Below are 15977 nucleotides of genomic sequence, written 5' to 3' on the forward strand. Positions count from 1 at the left end.
AGGGATGTAAAATTTGATAAAAAGAATATGCCATCAGATTTGTAAAGTGCTTTCCTACCTTAGAAAACCTTCTGCAGCTCTTTTCTCATAGGACAGAAGGACCAAATGAAGTTTGGATGTTCCAGGCAAAGAAACTGCCACTTGTCAGGATCATTTAATGAATTAGGGACAGACTAGGGGACGAACCCAGGCTCCCGGCACCTAAGTCAGAGACTTCAGCCCTGCATCTGTGCTTCACAAGTTTTGTTATTCTTCAAAAGCAGTACAGATTTCCAGAGACCACCCCACATCCACTGTATCGCTGTTTCTGGAATTGGGGATGCTTTGTCCTGGCACCAAGTTTCTGAACATTTGCACTATTTTCTTGCGTTTTGGTTACTTAGACATGTCCCTTCCACGCACTGAGGTGAAACCCCTAAGCCTCCTCTAAGACATTGGTGTCTTTAATCCATACACTGACTGTTCAAGGAGGGAAACGGGAAAATACCCCTTGTTGGCTCTCATTTTCCAAAAACCTCACTGTGAGCTTGTTCTTCCTTATATCTAGCTATAGCTTTTCTTTATTCAGGTGTTTTTTTTAAATTCATTTTCTCATCGTTAAGAATAGAGAACATATGATCGCCATCTTTCTTGTAATAGCAGTCCCTGTAATTGAAAGCAACTCTTCTTTCTTCAGAATCTTCTACCTCAGACTGAATTCTAGCCCTTGTAGATCAGAGTTATGAAGTATTTTTAGACGAAGGCAATTCTGAGTTGTGGACCCTGAGGAGAACTTCAGAAAGACACCCCGAAGATATACTTTTTTTTGATGTGATAAATTTTGATTAATATTATTAAAGATTCACACAAATTTTACTGAGAAAGAAAACATACATTTCAATTTCCTTTTGCTGCCCTATATTTTATTTTTTAAAAACCTAATCTAAAGTTATAAAGCATATAACATTGAAAACAATTTTTAAAATCACTGATCACAATGATATACTACAAAAATCGCTGAAAGTGACTGGGCTTCTTTAAGCCATTGCTCAATCCAGATTTACGGCTGCCCAATACCTAGAGAGAAGGGTGGGTCAGACAAGCTCATATTTTTTCTCACTTTTCTGTAACCTTTTCCCCCTCTTATAAGAAAGAAAGTGTCAAGTAAAAAGTGAGAAAACACCCTCTCTTCCTCTGATTCTTTCTCCCTATCCCCATCCAAAATAACCCAAACTATTTATTTTACCAAATCTCTAGAAGATAATTCTAGTTTGGACTTAAAAAGAATGCTCTTGTGTCTATTTCCTCATGTCATGAAAGACCACAGTAGTGCCCTGGGTCGGGGGAGGACACATCTTTGGGAGCTACGACAGGTTAACAGAAACGAGCAGAGGTCTCCATCCACAGTCAAGTCACTTTGACCACATGTTCCTCCTCTCGTTGTTTAGTCGCTAGGTTGTGTCCAACTCTTTTATGACCCCGTGGCCCGTGGCCCCTCTGTCCATGGGATTCTCCAGGCAAGAATACTGGAGTGGGTTGCCATTTCCTTCTCCAGGGGATCTTCCTGACCCAGGGATTGAACCCACATCTCCTTCGCTGGCAGGTGGATTCTTTATGACTGTACCACCTGGGAAGCCCACCCCTCTTCCAGCACTTGGATAATATTTGTGTTCACTTAGTTGGTGACACCTCTGGTACCACTAGGGGCTCGGGACTTTCTTGTCTCTATTGTTGTGTTCTAAAAAGTTTATTAAGTGTATGCATTAGCACCAGATTCAATACCCAGTCAAATTCTAAATTCTGAATCCAGCAAAAAAAATTATAATAATGTGTAGTTAACTGCTGTTTATTTCCTTTTATTCTAACTTTCCTTCTGCTTGTTAGAAAATTTTAAATATTTGGAAATAGCCAACTAAAAAAATAAACTCATTGGAAAAGGTGTTCCTGTCAGCACAGTTTACCTTCCCAGTTCTACCAACAGAAGCTCCACAGGCAGAATTATTCAGCAAAGAAAGCTGGAAGCCCCATGGAGAAGGAAGTAGTGACATTAACACATGGGATTGGCACACAGAATAAGTGCCTGTCGGCAGGAAATATGTACAGACATGGTGCTTTATGACCCGTAGATGCCACTCTTCCCATCACCAGCCAAGTTTATCTGGAAAGACCATGCTGCCTGATGTCCTAAATGTCACAGACAAAAAAGAGCTTTTTTGTTCCTAAAGAATAATTTCCTTACTCAAGCCCTTGGGATGTCAATGCATAAAATCTACAAAAAAAAAAAATTCCTACCTGGAAAAGACATCAATGGCAACACCTTCCTCTAGCTCAGGGGAGCAAAGCTGTAAAGGAAGACACGACAGACATAGCCAACCCCTTTCCATCCCAGCCAAAAAACAAATGTGCCTTGCAGATGCCTTGGACAGCAATGGACATTTGGCTCAGGACTGCCTACATTTGTTTCACAGTCAACCTCATGCATACCCTGACAGGAGCAATCAAATGGTCTCTCTTCTGCTGTTCTCTGAGCATATACACACTCAGCTGAGCAGATTGGATGTTCGACTATCCACACTAGGAAACTTTAGGAAGGGAAAATGCACAAACAGCCCTTCAACCCAGTAAGTCTTCTTTGAGAAGCATGGTGTGGCTTTACAGAAAGAGATGGATGATTGAAAAGCAGTTTCTACAAATTAAGACATCACTATTCTGTTGCAGCCTAGAATACCAATCAGGTCAGGACAACACAAGCAAACTCCTTGACTCCTTAGGCTATGAATTGATGAGATACTATCTGGTGTCTCCTGCTGGAGGAAATGTCTTGAATCTCCACATGCACATGTCATCACAGAAATATACTGAAGAGGCATCCCCAAAGGTTGGCCTAATGACACACAGTTTCTGGTGGCTTTCTCCCTTCCTTTTTTGGCATTCCTACTTTCCTGCCTTCCCACCTTCTGTGTTGTTGTCCAGGAATGACTCCCTCTTTAGACCTGACCTTTTGTTCCTTCCTGAGGTGACTCCCATGGGGATCTAACTTTCTGCTTGGTTTCTACCAGCCTAATTGGAATTGAGTTAACCATGGCTGGCTGTTTCATGTCCCAAGTTTTTGTGCTAGTATCATTCCCAGGTGACATTTATCCTTTAAAAACTTTTGTTGATTTTGCAATCTGAAAAAATGGCAATTGTGGCTGTGACAACAGCGAGTTAGGCCCATAGGAGCCTACATGCAAATGGTGATCGGGAGTTCTCATTTCTACAAAGACTCCTGAATTCTAAAGCTCTTTCTTCAGAAGATGATCCCTGTATGCAATTCTTTTCGATCTAATCCAGCAAATATGCTGCTGGTAGTAACAGAACTGTGTTCTGTTACATCACTGACTCAGGTACTACAGAGGAATGAAAGAGGTATGTCTTGTTTTCTTCAAGACACCTGTTGGTGCAGATGAGATCTGACGACACATGAAACAGCCACAGAGCAGTAGGATAAAACTCAAAATCAGGCACTAAATTCTGATGCAGAGCTGACAATACTACACAAGTTCAAAGCGGGCTCAATCGATGTGAATGGCTATTCTGGAGGGTGAGTGAGTTAGCAGCTGGCAGGCAGAAGGGGCAAGCTATTCAATGTATGGAAAATGTGCTCAGCCATAGGAGGGACCAGAGCTAACCCAAAGCTGATGCTCTGAGCTGTCTCTAAACACTGAGTGAAAGGCTGCCTCTTTTGAATTGTATTTTGTACCTTCAGATGGCTGCCAAGGTGAAGGTGAGACAAGAAGCCATTTGCCCACAAGCAGGCCATCAACACAGTCCGTGCTGGTGATCTCAAAGCCTGGTTCTCCAGGCACAGCACGAGCAAATAGCTGCCCCAAAAGGGAAGTGAAATATTTCCAAATGATCAATTGCCCAAGGTCAAGTGTTCAATCCTGGGTAGGCCAGTTATTCTTTGCCTGTTTCACGTAAGTTTGTGCTTTCTAACACCAGGTCAACTGTTCCATGTTAGTTACAAGAAGCCTGGAGAAGAACATAAATGAGTTGTGAAGAATCTGCCACCACTGTTAAAATACCCACAGTTTTACACTGGCTGTGTTACCCATGTTGTGTTGGCAATCTCAAAGCTTTTTTTTCCTGTTTGTTTTCGTTTCTATAGAGCACATCATTAAAACATACTCATAATAGCAGTACAGCATAGTGGCTGAGTGTAGGCAACCCACATTGCTGGGTTAAAATCCTAGCTCTTCTCTTTAGCTGAATGACTTTAGACAAGCTACTTGATGCAATTGTGCCTCAGCTTCTGTCAATTTGAAAAATAGGGATGATGATGATAATATTTTAATAAGATTATTTGGGGGAATAAATGAGATAGTACATGTGCAAGGGTTAGAAGACTGCCCTGGTGTGTTGGGCATGCAATAAATAACAAGTCATCACTAGGATGATGGTCATTATTCATCCAGAAGTGATCTTACAAAGCATCTAGTTAAATAATACCATTTTTACAAATAAGGAAACTCAGTTCTCCAGAGGAAAAGTGACTTTCTGAGGAGCATTAGTTAAGTGGGTACTAGTACCCTTGGCTCCTGACTCATTAAAAATACAATGTATGTGCATGCATTATCTCATTCATTAACAAAACACATTCACATATATTATTCCCCAAACTCTCCCTGTTACACCACGTTGCCTCTCCTAAACTGACTGATGAAACATTTTTCAGACACCCAAGTATCAGAGTTCCACAAGCTATGGTTCCCAGTGAGATCTGGAAAGAGGTACTTGTGTAGTGAGATGAGGGAAGGGCATGGAGAGGACTTGTCCCAACAGGGCATCAGACAAATGTGAGGCCTTTGTGCTGTGGCAAAGTTATGTTCCATTATTAATTTGCTACTGTGTTAATTTGGTCATTTTTATGAGCAGCAGAGAGCATTCCTTCAGGGGGAGCTGCATGAGATATGCCATGAGCCCAACTGTCCCAACAGGCTGTCAAGACAGTGCCTGTTTCTCTTTGATGATTAGGAGCCATGGCTACAATGACAACAGGTTTGCTGCATTTTTTTCCTTTCTTTTAAAAAAATATTTATTTAGCTGCCCCAGATCTTATTTGTGGCATGTGGGATCTTTAGTTGCAACATGTGAATTCTGAGTTGAGGCTTGTGGCATATATTGTTCCCTGACTAGGGATTGAACCTGGGCCCCCTGCTTTGGGAGTGCAGAGTCTTAGCCACTGAACCACCAAGGAAGCCCTATTTCTTCTTTCTTAAAGAACTTAATCCGGCCTTCATGAAACAATATCATCTTGTCTTTGGTCACTTGAAGTCCACCTCTTCCTCTGCCCTGTCCCTTGCCTGAATCATCCCACCTCCACCAATGACTAACAAGCTGTGTCACAGTCATCCATTTAGAGGGGTGTCCTTTTGAAGGAGTGTAGCTGTCTTGTACAGGCCTCAAACTCCTCGAACACTTCTATTTTTCTTCAAGCAAAAGGAGAAACTATGTTTTACCAGAACTTCTTCAAGGGAGACCATTGTGCATTTGACGAATCACTTAGGCTGGTGAGATGAGACTTCAAATTTATGTTATATTACATAACAATAGCCTGGTGGAATATTCAAATTAGGGGCAGAATCACATGGGACATTAGAGGAAAAAAGGGATGACTCTGGGTGTGGGAATTCTGTATGAGTCCCACAGTGGGAGTATAAGAGAGTTATATCTGGTAAGAAGACTTGAGGTACTTTGCTATGGGGCAGGGGGTGAAATATAAACTCTGCTTTCTGTTTTTCTTATGGTTCTTCAATAAAATCTATTCACAAACATGAACAGGATTTCTTTTGAAAAACAATGAAGAAGCTGATATTTACATGTAATCTGGTAAAGACAAGACAAACACATTCTGCCCAGTTGGTGGAAACCAAGGGCAGGAGAGAAGTTGAATAAAAAATGAGCTGAGCTACCCAGTGACAATGTAAACAGTAGAAGACTTCTTTCTACCAATAATTAGCTAGTCCTTAGTAGGAATGACCGTCCTAATTTTGGAAACATTTTTCTTCTTTTTGTCCACAAGATGTACATTATAGATTGAATTGTGTCCTTCCAAAATATATAAGTTGAAACTTTGATCTCCAATGTGACAGAAAGTGGAGATAGAGACTTCGGTGAGGTAATAAGTTCAATGAGGTTGTAAGAGCGGGGCCCTAATCTGATAAGATTGGCGTCCTTATAAGCAGAAGAAGAGACCCCAAAGAGTTCTGTCTCTTTGCACACACAAAGGAAAGGCTGTGAGAGGACACAATGAGAAGGCAGCTGTACACAAGCCAGGAAGAGGAGCCTCTTCCTAAAACCAGCCCTGATGGCAACTTGACCTTTGACTTCCAGCCTCCACAACTGTGAGAAAAGACATTTCTATTGGTTGAACCACTAAGTCTATGGTATTTTGTTATGGCAGCCTGAGCAGACTAATACAATGCGTTGTTCCATTTAAAGAACATGCTCTCTGTCACTGTTGGATATGGATTTATATTACTTTTTCCCATTTATTCTTTTACCTAGAATACTGTTCCAATCAGTGTCCTCTCCTCTCCTGTCATCTTAACTCTTTATATAAACCTGTTTAGCTGGTGGACAGGAATGGTTTTCAAATGTGCTGTAATTCTTCTGTCTCTCAGTGTTTGTATCAGAGTGCAACCAGAGGAGCAGGTGTATGTAGCTGTGTATATCTATGTACAAGTTTGTGTGTATTAATCATATATATATGATTAGTTACAAGACATAGGCTTATGCACTATAGGAGCTGGCTTCATAATCCTGAAGTCCACAGGGCAGGCAATCAGGAAGGAAGAGAGCAATTGTAGCTCCAGCTGCTGCTTCATGTCAATGAGGTGAGTTGGCAGATCTGCAACAATGATGTGAGTGTAGAAATCTCAGAATGTGTAGATATTTTACTGTTTACTTTGTCTACTTCCTGGAATCTTTGCTATTCAAGGAGAGCTTAGTCTTCAAAAGGCTTCCACCTAATTCAGTCGGGCCCATCCACAATACTCTTGCTTTTCATTAGTTCAAAATCAACTGATTTGGGGATTTAATTGCATCTGACAAACTCCTTCACTGTAGCATCCAGACATGTTTGGTTAAATAACTGGGAGCAGATGTTTGTATGTAACAAATGGCTACTCTCTCCCTTTGACACTCCAGTTCTCCTGAAAGAATCTCCCTTGTAGCCCACCATGGCCAGAAGCATACTAGAAAAGGAATTCTAGGGAATGTAGTGTAGTTTAGCCAACTCAACCTGTTACAAAACCATCATAATGTTCAACACTTTCATACATTCTGTGCTCTCATATTTTTAATCCCACAGCAGATGTAGGGCTGGTCTATCAAGAAGAAATTCTTCCCTGAATTCCATGGAAAGGACCATTAACCTTTCGAAAGACACATTCTTCTCTTCTCTTCTTCCTTTAGTTGTCCTTCTTGGGTGTGAATCCTGTCTGGTTTCACCATGTAGGTTTTTGACTCTTGTTTGCTGGAATGTCCTAGAAAGGAAGGAACAATCCTCTTATCTTTGTGGGTTGCTTTGTTGTAGTCCTTCCAGGTATGAACTGGGCTTGAATAATGGCTTTTCCACTTACAAGCTATAAAGTTGGGCCAATCCCTTACATCCCCAGGGTTCAAAGAATAATCCCCTCTTAGGGTTGCTCTGTAGCTCAAGTGACAGAATAGAGGTAAAACACTGTGCGGCCTACACACTGAACATCATAATCATCATCTCAATACTTTTTAATTTTCTTTAAGTCTTTAAGGACAACCATAGAATAAGTTCTTTACCCAAAGTCAGAGCTCAGAATTTATAACAGCTGGTTTTCTCCTCACCCAACCAAGAGTTATCTCCAGTTTCTAGTTACTTGAAGGGCTCTAATTGATATCATCCCTTCACCATTTTCTCCAAAATATTGCCTACAGCACTAGCAGAGGCAGTGATAAATATAATAATGATAATTTCACAAAACCTCAATGTGTGCTAAAGGGTCCAATGACAATCTGAACAGCAGGAGAGAAAGTTTCTTCCTACCAATTAATGGGAAGCCAAGTCTAATTTGCCACCTGCACAGCACTTTTGAACCTGTCAGGGAAAAAGGAAACCAGCGAACCTTCATCTTGTCACTAGCCTTCTTGGGGACTGCTCTCTAACACAAATGAAAATAGCATTCATTGGAGTAAAAAATAGAAAGCCTGTGTCAGCTCCCTCTATTCTCTTCTTGGCTAGAAGTAAAGTCCATCCTTGTCAGTGAGGAGGTGGTTCCGAAAGCCCACTGGACCCATATGCTCATCTCCTGATGCTGGAGAATGAATACTGCCTTAAACTCTTTAGAAAAGTTTAGAGTGTTATTAGTTCTCCTATGGCTTATGAGTCAAAGGATATTATAAGAAAGAGTTCCACTGTTTCAAACTGCTAAATGTGAGAAAATGCTCCAGAAGCCAAGATAAATTCCAAGTAAATAAGGTAGGACTTCGGAGATAATTTTTTCTTTTGGCTCTCCTGATCATTTAGAATAATAATACAAACCTTTATACAGCTTATCATTAGTATGTGCTTAGTCACTCAGTCGTGTCTGACTCTTTGTGACCCCATGGACTGTAGCCCACCAGGCTTCTCTGTCCATGGGATTTCCCAGGCAAGAATACTGGAGTGGGTTGCCATTTCCTTCTCCAGGGGATCTTCCTGACCCAAGGATCAAACACCAGTCTCCTGTGTCTCCTGCATTGCAGATGGATTCTTTACCCGCTGAGCCATTGGGGAAGCCACCGTTAATGTATTTCTTGTTAAACACAAACAAAAATAAAGCAAACCCACAAACCCCTTTACTAATCCTTCAATGTTATTACATTTCTTCTCATCTGGCACTTTGCTTACAATTAGTAATGCAGCCAGTTGTTTCTTAGGCTACCTGGACCTCATTGGGTATATCATTTAGGCCTTTTTGTGTATTGAATCAGAACATTCCATATGATCACCTGTTTAAGCCCCTGGGCTACTCATGGTCATAAAACTATGAGGTTAAAAATATAGATTAGATCTTATTCATTCACCAAGTCACTAATTCAGTGGATATTTAGTAAACCCACCATGTGCCTGGAACATTGCCAGGCAAAATTACTTACATCCTAGAAATTTTGCCTTACATGAAAGTAATCATATACTTATGGCAATAATATAGAAACTTTACACTATCAATTTCTAATTTATTGATGATGCACCTAATCAGAAAGAACAGGCTCTTAGGGAACATTTCTCACAAATTATGGTAATCTAATTCTCATCTTATCCTCATACCTTGATTAAAATTGCCTCCTTCCTTTGTAATGAACTCTGAATCCCATCATGGTACCATTCTTCTGAACTGGCATATTACTTTGGAGTCTTTTTGCAACAGCAACCCCTCAGGGGCTGGGACTCCCAGAGATCCAGGGATTTCTTTTCCTTTGTCCCCTTTATCATTGGTCTGTTCACCCTGTCTTCAGTTTAGAGCTAGAGGCTCGGCTCAGGAGTGAACAGATGTCCTCTCTACCAGCTTCTCCCCTGACTCACCCCACCTCATAGTGAAGAAGGGGTGATGCGATATAATGGACCCAAGTCAAGGAATTGATTGAGCTGCGGTCTGAGACATTCTCCTCATCTCTCTGGGGATCTTTCTTTTGCGGTCCTCTTTTTCATAGGATGTCAGGTAGAGCCTGGACTGCTCTGAGGAGGCCTGAAGTGTGTGGCTTACACCACTTCTAGCGTTAGGCACTGGGGGTTCTTGAATCTCACTCCTCAGGAGTGGCACAGGGCACAGTGGTTGGGGAAAGACAGAACCCTGAGCCCTGATTGTGTCTCTAGCTCTTTATTACCAGCAACCCGACTTCTTTTAAATTAGAGGGACAAACTCCATTTGTCTTTTAAACCTGTGTCTCATATTCCTCCTGACAGCCCTGTGTGTTCTCTCCCATAGGCTAGGCTGACATAGAAAGGGTGAGAAAAGCCGCCTAACAGAGCCTCAAGACCACTTCCTCTGAAATGACACCAATATATATATTCTCCGCCCCACCTTGGGAAGTTCCTCAAGTTTCTGTCTTTCTGATCAGTACTTTATTTGCAATCAGTGACTCAGGTTGCCTCTAGCAACAGTTTTAACTTAAGCATATCATCAAGCATACCTTCTCCTTTCAAGATTTGTTTTCCATAAGCTTGTATCTCTTACCACAGAACATTTTCCAACATGTATAAATAGGAGACAATGAATTTTAATAAATGGGAGACAAGGTATTTTTTTTTTTTTGGTCAGATCAAATCGCCATGATAGGGACATGTTATTGGACTCAAATATTTATTATAGGATTATCTCTCAATTTGTGTGTATATACATATACATACACAGATAAGTACATGTTATATATGTATATATACATATGTATGTGCTTGTGTGCTCAATAGCTAAGACATGTCTGACTCTTTGCAACCTCATATACTGTAGCCCACCAGGCTCCTCTGTCCATGGGATTTTATACAGTATTACATAAGACAATGTAAATGTTGCTTTTGCCTGTCTATAATATGTTTGACACAGCATGGACAAACTAGAAATAGACTCAGTTCACAATATATTAGGATAGAAAAATAAAAATTAAGGTAAAATAGGAAGAGCTGATTGAATACATTTATCTTGCTACATGTTTTCTTCATGTGTAAAGCATGAACCCAGCCAGTAGTTTTCTTAGGCTACCTAGACATTAGGTATAACATTTAGGCCTATTTGTGTATTAAATCAGAATATTCCATACTGTCATCTGTTTAAGACTCTGGGCTGCTCAGGTCCAAAGAAATTCAGGCTAAGAAGGATAAGAATTTCCTGAAATTCAAAAAGGTCTACTGTGACAGCAGTCTGTCCCTAGACCTCTCCTCTCGAGAAGGAGAGATGAAAGAAAACACTCCAAATTCAGAATACTCTAATTTGGAACACCACTTGCAATTGGAGATATAATTTTCAAATGCCATTTACAGCTCTGCCTTAAATAAGTCTCATATATGATCATATATATTTTATGATTCATATATATATGATTATATATAAATATGATTCACAGGCAGAATGCTTTTAAGGCAATGAATCACAATGGGTAAAACCTTTATAAACTTTACATCTCAAATTAGGGAAGTCTAAGAATTACTTTGAACTACTTAAGAGCCTTACTGGTCAAGTATAGTTGGGCTAAACTCAAAATCTCATGAGAACAAAACCTCCCATGATTGGTTTTGTTCCTTGTGTTTGTCCTGGCAGGGCCATCTAAGACAGATGGTCGTAGATCTTTCTAGATCCAGAGGCGGCCCTTTAACCTCAGTTGTATCCTCTAGCTGTAGTTTTACTCATGAACTCTATAAGACATAGTATAGACTCTTCCTAGAACTGTGGTTAAAAATTCCTGAGAATCCACCTAGACTGTGAATGAGGGTTATTTCTATGAAAATATAAAAAGTTTTAAAGGTATATGGATATTAATTTTTAAATGCAGAGTGCCATGAGGCCTTGAAGGAGAAATCCCAAGGGAAAAATGAAGGAATGAAATGAAGGAAGGAAGGAAAGAAGGAACTCTTCCTTCTAAATTGAAGGAAGAGTTGAGAAGATTCCTCTCTCTCTGTCCAAAAGGCTTCCTTTTGGACAGAGAGAGAGGAACATAAGCAAACTTGCATGTGAAAGGAGTAAAGAAACAAAAGATAGGTTTGAATACAATGACATGGCAAATAATAACTGAAATGGTGCCTAGATTGTGTAGAAGCTCAATACGGTCTGTGTGAGAGCTCTTGTCACAGGTTGAAGAAAGGCAACAGATAAGTCAAAATGTCCCTGGGTACGAACCAGGTTCACGTGCTAGTCTGGGAAGCCCCACTGCAATCAACATACCGCTGATCAGGAGCTGACTGGTGATTTAATGAAGCAGAAGGAAAGAGATCCCTGGAAGAGTATTATTTGTTGAGCTATTGACCAATATTAGCAAACAGAGCTATTCCATGATTTACTACCTAAAGGTGTAAAAAAAAATTTTTTTCTTTTATAGAAAACAGTAACTTCATTAATTGATTCAACAGATACTTACGAAGGACTTGCTATGTGCAAGGCATTATGATCGGCGCTAGAAACAATAAAGAATAAGATAAAGCCCCTGCCCCATAGAGTTTTTATCATAAAGGGCAGATTTAACACAATACAGCAATAAATATGTAAGAATATATGCTATCATTAGCACCGTAAGGACAACACACAGAGAGCCATGATTAAGAAAAATGAGTAGAGATAGGTTTATGAAATAGAGTGGTTTGGGAAGACCTCCCTGGGAGAACTGAAAAGTAAGGAATCAGTCATAAAAAGAGTTGTGAGGAGGGAGTTCCAAACCATGAAGGCAAAGGAGACAGCAGGCACAGTGGCCCAGAGGGTGAGACAGCTTGGTATGTTCTAGAAACTAGCAGCAGGCAGCCTGGTGGGAGATATGTGATACTGTTGAAGGATGAGGGAACAGTAGGCAGTTGGAGATAAAAATGGAAGACTTATTGCTGAAAAAAGGCAGATTAGAGGGTATGGCCTAGCTCTCTGGGTAAGGGGCTTGCTAATACACCTCAGAATTAAACTTACCTACCCAAGCCTGTTTTAAAGATACCAGCATTCCGCACTGGAATGTGTGTGCTTGCTAAGTCACTTCAGTCGTGTCTGACTCTTCGTGACCCTATGAACTGTAACCCACCAGGTTCCTCTGTCCATGGGATTCTCCAGGCATGAATACTAAAGAGGGTTGCCACACCCTCCTCCAGGGGATCTTCCCCAGCCAGGGATCAAACGCATGTCTCTTATGTCTCCTGCATTGGCAGGCAAGTTCTTTACCCCTAATGCCACCTGGGAAGCCCTCCTGGACCTGGATCTGCAATTTACCCCATGGAGAAACAGAGGATGAGTCTTGCCATTGACTAGGTGGCTACTAAGATACTGCAATGAGATGGAAAAAGACTGTGGCTTTGATGGGTGAAATCCCTTAAAATCTTCACCAATATTTTTCCTTTTGGATGGTGCCAACCAAAGGCACTCATCAGAGATCATGGCAGAGATGGATAAAGTAGAGCTCTGTTTCAGTTTTAATCCAGTTATGGCTAAACCGGATGTGCAAGGGGAAATGCTGTCCATCAGGATTTAAGTTAAATGTCTTAGATGATTCCTATGCCTCTGAAGTTACCCTACTGTGGTTGTATGCATGCAGGTGTGTGCCTGGCCCATGTACATTCCCTGTCCCTCCATTAGTGTGTAAACATCATTGGCTGCTTTTATATCTATCCATAGTGTCTCATTCCATTATAGAAATTCCATCTTTGCTGTTTGACCTACTGATTAATAAGGTTAAGAACAGAGCTGGTCCACCTTGTTGGGCTCAGGCCAATGAGAAAAGTAACCTCTTCCCTATTTCATTCAAAACCTTAATCCTTCTTTAGTATTGTGGTTGCTGTGAAACAACCTGCCTTGAAAGGGAAAAAAAAAAAATCCTAGTTAGGGTGAAAAGAGCCCTTTATCCTTTGGGAAAGCAGGCCAAGCTCGCTCTGATTCACACGCAGAGAAATCCTGCTTATCCCAGTGTTTCCTGTTGCGTCCCCCAGGATCCATTAGCAGTGAATTTCTTGGCGTTTGTGGCTGGCAGAAATGAGATCACCCAGGCCCAGCAAGCTCCAGTCCACTGAGGGTTGAATTTCAGCACAGAGAAGCTCCCTGGTAACTAGCTGGAAGCAGTGTTCTCACAAAAGGAACTGTAGTAGTCCAGCCAAAATGACCCTTTTGTGTCCACTGGATATTGCCCTCAGTAAGACAATTATTGTTCTTTTTTTTTAAAAAAAAAAAGTTTTAATTTTGACAAGATGTGCACGATTCAGAAAGCCCACATAGTTCTGTGAGGTTTAGAATAGAACCCTCACTGCCCTGCCCCAGCTCCAAATTCTTACTCCCCAGAGACAATTTTTGCTTTCAATTATTTAATCCTTCCTTTGGTAGTTACCTCAGTAATTTTAAATAACATGCTTACACTGTTAGCTTTTCAATGGTATGCATAATCTACTGATTTTACTGCTACTAAAAATTGAACTTTAACTCTCTGGTGCATACACACACACACACACACACACACACACACACACACGCCCCTCTTCCCTTCATTATCCTACTACAGTTATGACTTTTTTTTAATTGGCAGGTAATTACTTTACAACTTTGTGATGGTTTTTGCCATACATCAGTATGAATCAGTCATAGGCTTACATTTGTCCCCTCCCTCCAGAACCACCCCCCAACCTCCCTCCTCACCTCATCCCTCCAGGTTGTCATAGAGCCCCAGCTTTGGGTGCCATGCATCATATGTGAAACTCCCACTGGCTGTCTATTTTACCTATGGTAGTATTTATGTTTCAGTACTATTCTTCAAATCATCCCACCCTCTCCTTCTTCCCATTGAATGGATAAGGAAGTTGTGGTATATATACACAATGGAATATTACTCAGCTATAAAAAGGAATGCATTTGAGTCAGTTCCAATGAGGTGGATGAACCTAGAGCCTATTACATGGAATGAAGTAAGTCAGAAAGAGAAAGACAAATATTGTATGTTACTATGTGTGTGTGTGTGTGTGTGTGTGTGTATGGAATCTAGAAACATGGTACCAACAGTCCTACATGCAGGGCAGCAAAGGAGACACAGACATAAAGAACAGACTTTTGGACTCAGTGGAAGAAGGAGAGTGTGGGATGATATGAAAGAATATCATGACTTTTCATGGGATCAATACACATTGTTTACTTACTGTGAAGTTACAAATAAGATGCTTATACTGCTGAGTCATATAGAACACTAGGATTTTTTTTTCTTGTAGTTTTTTTCCCTGAAGTGAGTATTTTGACTAGATTATCCTTTCAATCAGTTATACATGCAACTACCTTTAATTCATCCCCCAGCCAGATCCCCTCTCAAATGTTTCAAAACACATGGGGTATAATCTCTCCTTGTCATTCCTTTTTTTTAGAAGCATCCTTCCTGGAGCAGGCATCCTTTCCTGCCATTAGACAGTTGCTCTCTGGATCTGCTTCCAGCTGCCCTCCTGACAGCATCTTTAACTTACAGTTGCACACAGGAATGATACTTTCCTCTGTGCTGGGGTCCCTGATTCCCTAAATCCCTTTTTTTCCCCTCTTGTTCAGTTTATTCTCAAATCTATACAGTAGTTTTCAAAAAAGGGTACACGAGTTGAAGATAAATTTTAGATAACTTTTATATCTGAAAAAAATCATTATTCTATGCTAATTAATAGATTGAGCGCAATCTATTTGAAGTAGTTTTTTCTCAAGAACTTGAACTTATCTATCCATTGTCTTCTAGTTGCCTATGTGACTATCAAAAAAATCTCAGATTGTTTTTAATCCCAATTTTTAACATTTAATCTATTTTTTTCTTTTTGGAAAGCATTTAAGATCTTATCACTTTCCCAGAAACCCTGGCATTTCATAATAGAGTGTCTATATGTCCTTTTTCATTCTAGTAGGTACTTTCATTCCAGAAACTCAGGTCTTTGAGTTCTGGAAAATTTTCTCAAATTACTTCTCTAATAATTTCTTCCTCTCACATTCTCTTTTCTTTTTTTGGAGCATTAGTTGTTTGGGGTTTTTTTTCCCCTTTTTGTCAGATGGGGTTGCTGGGTTGATCCTACAGATTTAGGGGAAGGGAAGTGGGTTATTTTGTTGTTTGTTCTTACATATTCCCTCCTATTGTTTCTCATTCTGTATCTCTGTGTTTTGCTTTCCGGAAGATTTCCTTGACTTAATTTTTCAGTAATGAATGTTTCATTTCTGCAATTGTAGTTTTAATTCCCAGTAACTCTTTTTTGTTCTCTGAATGTTTCTTTTTATGGCCTCTTAGAGCAGCATAGTTTGCATGATGGTTGAGCTCAT

The 15977-nt window shown here is 40.4% G+C and overlaps 2 long non-coding RNA genes across 6 annotated transcripts in view; one reads left to right on the forward strand and one right to left on the reverse strand.

The window, feature by feature from the left end:
• Positions 1-15977, forward strand: part of LOC145507395 (uncharacterized) — a 721493-nt gene that overhangs the window by 627686 nt on the left and 77830 nt on the right. The gene's annotated exons all lie outside the window — the stretch shown is intronic.
• On the reverse strand, positions 7309-9553 carry LOC145507400 (uncharacterized). The gene is made up of 2 exons (XR_014054834.1): positions 9308-9553; positions 7309-7508 (listed from the first exon to the last, which is right to left on the reverse strand). It is a non-coding gene; the product is annotated as an uncharacterized LOC145507400 (long non-coding RNA).

Source organism: Giraffa tippelskirchi, chromosome 5, assembly GCF_054371585.1.
Source record: "Giraffa tippelskirchi isolate mGirTip1 chromosome 5, T2T-mGirTip1v1.2.pri, whole genome shotgun sequence".
Classification (NCBI taxonomy): domain Eukaryota; kingdom Metazoa; phylum Chordata; class Mammalia; order Artiodactyla; family Giraffidae; genus Giraffa; species Giraffa tippelskirchi.